Source organism: Oratosquilla oratoria, chromosome 4, assembly GCF_046742065.1.
Source record: "Oratosquilla oratoria isolate Oo_2021 chromosome 4, ASM4674206v1, whole genome shotgun sequence".
Lineage (NCBI taxonomy): Eukaryota > Metazoa > Arthropoda > Malacostraca > Stomatopoda > Squillidae > Oratosquilla > Oratosquilla oratoria.
In genome coordinates, this window is record NC_134780.1 from 68,695,882 (window position 1) to 68,703,381 (window position 7,500).

Sequence of the window (7,500 nt, forward strand, 5' to 3'; positions counted from 1 at the left end):
TTTCTCTTTTTCCTTTCTCTCTTTCCTGTTTTCTCTTTTCCTCTTCTAGCTCATTCGTTACCTAATTGTTCTCTCTCTTCCCTCTTCTCAGCATTCTTTTATTTGACTTTCACTTGCCCCTCCTCGATTTTCTTTTTTTCCTTCATTCACATTACTCCTGTAACCTATCTTTCTTATATTCCTTTACTCTTCCCTTGCTCCTTTCTCTTTCTCTCTCTCTATTTTCCTCTCTTCCCACTCCTCATTCTACTCCTGTTTTCCATTCTCTTTCCTCTAGTACTCCTATTATCCTTATTCCTCTCCCTTCACTCGTCCCCTCGCTATTCCTCCAATTCCTTCCATGTTAAGCCTACCTCTGCCTTATCCCTCGTGTTTTTTTGTTTGTTTTTTTCACTCTCATCCCCCCACCCCTTCAGATGCTCCTCCTCCAACTCCTCCACCCGGTCTCTTTTCTTGTCGCGCTCTGGACACTGAGCTGATTCTCCTCCTCCTGTATTTTCGTCTTTTATATTCTTCCTTCTCTTCCCTCTATATTCTCCTTTATCCTCCTCCTCGTCACTATTCTAAATCTCTTCCCCCTCCTTCTTCTCTACCTTCTTATTCTCCTCCTCGTCGTTTTCCTCTTTTTCCTCCTTCTCCTCCTTCATCTTATCGTCATCCTTTCCCCGACTCTCTTCCTCTGCCACAAAGCTCTGCTTCTAATAATTTCACGTCTTACTCTTTAACTTTTTTGCGTCTTCCTTGGTTGTCCTTTTTTCATCTTATTTTATTGATCGACTTTCCTTATATCCTATACCTTTGCTTTGAAAACTGACCTTGGTTTCTAACCTTGTTTTTCTCATTCTCTTTAGGGTAAAGCCTAAGTTTTTCGTCTATTTATATGTGTATATATATATATATATATATATATACATATATATATATATATATACATATATATACATATATATATATATATATATATATATATATATATATATATATATATATATATATATATATTATGAAATCCATTTTTTCCCCTTTGGGGTTATTTCTTTTCTTTTTTTAAATTCCTTCACCTCCTTTAGACAAGTCAAGTCATTTTCCAATACTGCGAGGAGTTCCCGCCCCAATACGAGGCTTTTGCGATTTAACCTTTCTTCAACAGTATTTCTCCCGCAGTGAATTTCGCAAAATTTCTAAAACACAATTCTTCTACAGCATATTCCCCCTCCAACACAGTTCCCACCCCCGACATTGCCCCTGTCTAACAAAGCTTCTTTCTAACCAAGTCTCTTTGTCAAATACAGCCTCTTTCTAACATAACTTCATTCTAACACAATTCACCTTCTCGCAGACTTTTTAATGCAGGCACTTGAAAATAATAATAATAATAATAATATTTTGTCATCATACTCCATCTCCAACACAGGCTCCTTCAAACACTTTCCCTGTTCACCACAGCCCTCTTCAACTTATCTCCCCTCCAACATATCACCTCATCCCAACGTAACTCTTCTTGAATACAACACCTCTCCAAGACGACCCTTACAGACAAAGTCATTCTTTAGTACAGCTCCATCCTAACACGAGTTCCTTTCCAGCGTCCCCATTGGCTCTTCAAGCATCGTAGGGATGAACTCTCACGCTCCACTGCTCAAGCATGAAACGGCACTTAGCAACAACTTCCAACTGCTACGCAACCACTCATCAAAGGAAGAAGCTATTAGAGTTGGTACTGTAGAGGCCCACCAACAGGAAATGACATCGAACGCAGACCCATAGTATCACTACTACCTTAGTTTTAGGGGCCGGCAGTCAATCGGCTGGGGTCAGTGGGTTGAAGATGCTTCTAGAAAATATTTTAGTATCGTTCCCGGAGCATCCTCTCAGCTGAATATAATCGTGTAGCTCTTTTCAGCAAAAGTATTGAAGGAAATGATTATAACTTCAGGCATTATTGAACATCTTTTGTTATCTAATATATACCACCACGATGAGCCACCATAATTTCATTTCATTGTTTCTAGCAAGGAGTGAGATCAATGACAGGTGCCTGCTTTTGTTGGTCATCAAGGAGGGATGGCAGGAGAATCATTTTCACCGTACCAATTTCAAAGCCCGTCAACCCTTGAACCTCTATATGGAGGTGTAACCCTAGGGGCTGGCATTCGGTTTCCGGATCGAACTCAATATCTTACTCTGCCAAACTGAACTGTCCACGTTTTTACATAAAGAGACCCAACGCCCGACAACTGCAGCTTTCCTTTTGTTGATTTCAGCCATTGACCTAGAAATAGTTCTACACTTTTACAATACAAATCATAGTCCAGAGGACCGTTGCCAGCCACTGTGAGGCTGCCCCTTTCTAGTCAGTGAAATTTTAGACAACAATTATTATCCTTATTTCAACAATGTTTATAGTACCATAGTTATGATCTTGCTGGCACCCCTTTCATCGCTTTATCTTTCTCCAACAATAAATTTACTATTGAGAAACACCAACATTATAATCATCACCATCTCCACACAACACAGTCTCATCCTTATGAAGCACTTCTATCACCACTTGGTAATATATATATATATATATATATATGTATATATACATATATATAAATATGTACATATATATATATGTACATATATGAATATATATATATGTATACATATATATACATACATATATATATATGAATATATATATATATATATATATATACATATATATTCACCAACGTTGACAACACAACGTGATAAAAACTTCATCACATATAATATCCATGGTAAAAAATATTGTTTCTTTCAACAATTACAATCATCATTTAGCTAATACCACATGGGATTGCATCACATTATCAGCATATATGTATATACATATATACATATATATGTATATATATATATATATATATATATACACACTATGCATACATACATGCATACATGTGTGTGTGTGTGTGTGTGTGTGTGTGTGTGTGTGTGTGTGTGTGTGTGTGTGTGTGTGTGTGTGTGTGTGTGTGTGTGCGTGTGTGTGCGTGTGTGTGTGTGTGTGTGTGTGTGTGTGTGTGTGTGTGTGTGTGTGTGTGTGTGTGTGTGTGTGTGTGTGTGTGTGTGTGTGTGTCTGTGTGTGTGTGTGTGTGTGTGTGTGTGTCTGTGTGTGTGTGTGTGTGTGTGTGTGTGTGTGTGTGTGTGTGTGTGTGTGTGTGTGTGTGTGTGTGTGTGTGTGTGTGTGTGTGTGTGTGGTGTACAAACAGTACCAATGTCTATCTTCATCACCAACACTACGTGGTCACCATCACATATCTTCACCTACATGCTGTTACCATTAACACACATTATTATAGCCTCACCCAAAAGCAATACACGACCAAAGGCATTACCGCCCCAGATGCTCAGTATCAGAATTGCCCATGAAGCAGCAGGGTCCTCTAAAAACAATACAAGACGACAGGCGCTGTCGCTCTCGATGGCTTACCATTACAACTTTCACGATCACGGCCGTGAGAGTCTCCCGTAAAGTTCTCTCAATTATCCATTTCCTTCAACATTCTCTACCAATTCATACCTCTTACAAATTCAACGTTATCAAATTCTGCTCACTTTGGCTTGGTGATGAATTATCAGCGAATAAGAACTTTCTCTTTCATTAAACTAAAAGTCTAAGCGCAATGTGCATTAGCATATGGAAACTTGTAATTCAACAAGCGATTGAAGATCTGTGAATCAAATTAACCAAAATCTGTGCGGATAGATTCCTCCTGATGCCAGTGAACTGACGATAATGTCATAAATGTAATCCCCGTCACTTTTACCAGATCTATTACTAGCTATGGTGCTTTGTTATACCACCACATATGTTCATACATATACAAAAATTCCTTCTTCTTATATGTGTGTGTGTGTGGACGGATCCTTTACCATCACAACCAAGACCAAGTATTTGATATCATTACTTTGTATTTTCCATGAGCTGAGAAGGCGCTTACATCTTATGATGGAAAAGAAAATGAAAATAAGTAATTTCATTTTTACTTATTTATTTTTTATAGTTATTCATAAACATGTAATTGAGCCTCCATCAATGTATAAATAGTTACGAACTTGATCACTTTTATCATCATGTACATGAGTCGTTTATATTCGCAACGCTATTCCTGAAACCATCACCATTAATAAGAACGACAATATTCTTCAATGCCACCCCAACTTCTCAAATATCATCATCGTTGTCCAAATCTCAGATAGAGCATCATCATCACAACCTGTGACCTCACTATAAGTACTTCCATCTTTCATCACCACCATCTCATGTCATCATCACTTCTGTCCACACCAACAAAACTTTCAGCTCTCCCAACCACACAAAAATTACCCGAGTTATTGTTTTTTTCCATCACCAATAACAGAACGATAACTATCTTGACAAGGTCTATAATCACAACTTCTGCCTCGCTGCTTAGACACAAAAAAATCCCTCACACCAGCATTACCACCACAGCTAACACCACTTCCATCACCACACCACAGCCCCGACCACAACCACAAGCATCACCACCTCCACATACACCACCACTACAACCAATCCACAAGCCAACCACTTCCTTTCGAAGTTACTCCCCATCAACGGCCAGTTGGGTTGCAGGTTCCGAAACCTCTATTTCCATCCAAGAACAAAAGTGATTCGCAGCCGCTATCTCCACCATAACCTCGACCTTGATGGCAAGAAGCACGCGAGGCACCTTTGTATTTCCTCCTGGTCCGCGCCCGTGCCTTTCTTTGACGAGACTCTCGTAAAAGTTTCCCCAACACAAATAATCGCACATTTTTAGAATATGTGAGCTAGGTCGTAGTAGTTTCTTGGGTGTTTGGTGGCTTGTAAGTTTTGATGTGCTTGAAAGTGAAGAAGGGCAGGGAGGCGAAGGAAGAGGAGGAAGAAGAGGAGCAAGAGGAGGAGAATGAGGAGAGGGAGAAGAAGAATGAGGTGCAAGAGTTGGTAAAAGAGGAGGAGGAAGAAGAGGAGAAGGAGGTGGAGGAGGAGAATAAAGAAGAAAAGATGAGGAGGGGAGGACGACGAGGAGGAGGAAGCGAAGGAAGAGATGGAAGAGTAGGAGATTGGGGAGAAGGATGATGAAGAGGAGGAGTATAAAGAAAATAAGAATAAAAAAACAGTAAGAGAGGGATGAGTGGATGGAGGAGAGGAAGAACAGGAGGAACGAAAGTAGGCACAGATAGAGAAGGATCAAAATGAGGAGGAGGAGGAAGGGAAGGAGGAAGAAGGAAAAAAAGAAGAGGGGAGGAGGAGGAGGAGGAGGAGGAGAAAGGAGAGGAGGAGGGGAAGGAAGAGTGATGGAGGAGGAGGAGGAGGAGGAGAAAGGAGAGGAGGAAGGGAAGGAAGAGTGATGGAGGAGGAGGAGGAGAAAAAGGAGAGGAGGAGTGGAGAGTAGAAGGAGGAAATGAAAGTAAGACGGTGAGGTGAGGAGTGGAGGTGGGGAGGGGATAAGGAAGGGGAGGAGGAGGAGCATGAGAAGGAAGAGAAGAAGTAGGAGAAGGAAAAGGAAAGAGAAACAGAAGGAGACAGAAAATGAGATGGGACAAGGAGGAGAAGAAGACGGAAGGTAAAAAAGAGGAAAATGAGGAGGTGGAGGAGGACAGAATGAATAAAAGAAATATAAGGAGAATAGAGGAGAGGGGGACAAGTAGGAAGTGAAGGAGGAGGAGGAGGAGGAGGAGGAGGAGGAGGAGGAATAGGAGAAGAAAGAGAATGAAGAGAAGGAGGAGGATGAAGAGAAGGAACATGATGATGAAAAAGAGGAGGAAGAGGAAGATGAGGAAGGGGGAGAAGGAGAAGATTATGAGGAGGAGTAGAAGGAGGTAGAAGATTAGGAGGAGGAGGAGGAAAAAGACGAAGGAGAAGAGGAGGAAAATAAAGAGTAATATGAAAAGAAGAAGAAACAGGAATAAAAGGATGAGGGAAAAAAAGGGAAAGGCGCAGGATAATAAGGAGGAACAAGAAAATAGGAAGAGATGAGGAAGAGGGAAAGGGAGGAGGAATATAATTGAAAATAAACAAAGAAGAAACAGGAGGAAGAATGGTACGTGGAAGGGGAGGAAGGGAGAGAAGAACTGGAGCAGAAAGGAGCAAGGGGAGAAGAACGGGAGATGGAATGGGCGGAGAAGATGAGGAAGACAATGTGGAGAAGAAGAAAAAGTAGTATAAGGAGTAGGACAAAAAAAGAGAGCAAGAGGAAGAGGAGGAAGATGAAAAAGAAGAGAAAGAGAGGAGGGAATACGAAGAGGAGAATGAGGTGGAAAAGGAGGAGAAAGAAAGAAGGAGGAGGAGGAAACAGAAAAGGAAATGAAGGATGAGGAGGAAGAGGTACAAGAAAAACAAACTGAGAAGAGTTCAAAGAGCAAAATAAAAGATGAGAGATATATGTAACTAAAGATTAAATAGAGTGTAACTAGAGATTGAATAGAGGTCATGATGGATGCGGAAATGGTAACTGAAATGAAGGATTGAGTGGAGGTGGACATGGTGTGGAGTTAAAGGCAAAGATGGAGGAGGAGGTGGTAGTGAGATTAATGGTAAACTAGGAAACTAGAGTGAAGGAGAGATATAAAAAGTTAAAACTGGGTTGAAATTGGAAATGGTACAGTTGGTAAAAGAAAAAAAGTGAGACAGAGAGAAAGAGAGAGGGAAAGAGAGCGTGAGAGATAGATAGATATAGATAGATAGAGAGAAAGAGAGAGAGAGAGAGAGAGAGAGAGAGAGAGAGAGAGAGAGAGAGAGAGAGAGAGAGAGAGAGAGAGAGAGAGAGAGAGAGAGAGAGAGAGAGAGAGAGAGAGAGAGAGAGAGAGAGAGAGAGAGAGAGAGAGAGAGAGAGAGAGAGAGAGAGAGAGAGAGAGAGAGAGAGAGAGAGTTACAAGGAGTTATGGGGATTTACAAGGAATCTCAGTACCTCAAAAGATTTTATAACCAGTACCGGGGATTCACAATAGTACTTAAACTAATATGTGTAACACCTTGGCTAATCGACTTTTGAACTGCTCAACTGAGGAATTGTTCACCACTGTTCACCACATCCTTTGGCAGTCTGTTTCAAATGGTGCAGATTTTATTGGTAAAAACATGTCATCAAATCAATGTTATCAAATACTTAAAGTATTTTGGAAACCTCTATTAAGTGCCCTTGTAGTCTCCTGGATTCTAGAGAAAAGATCCCTGACGCATTGAGATGCTTCTGGTAGTTCATGTGTCTGATGGCAGAAATAAGTTCCCTTGTTCGTGCCTGAACTCGTTCTAGCTTCTGTACGTCCATACTCACGTTCGGCAACCGGAACTGGACGGTGTATTTCAGACGGAGACGAATTAGAGAATTGTAAAGCGACATGTGAGAGAGAGAGAAGGGGAGAGAGAGAGAGAGAGAGAGAGAGAGAGAGAGAGAGAGAGAGAGAGAGAGAGAGAGTAAAAGAGATTTTCAAAGAGGGCAGCAGAAAACAGTATAAGAGGGCGAA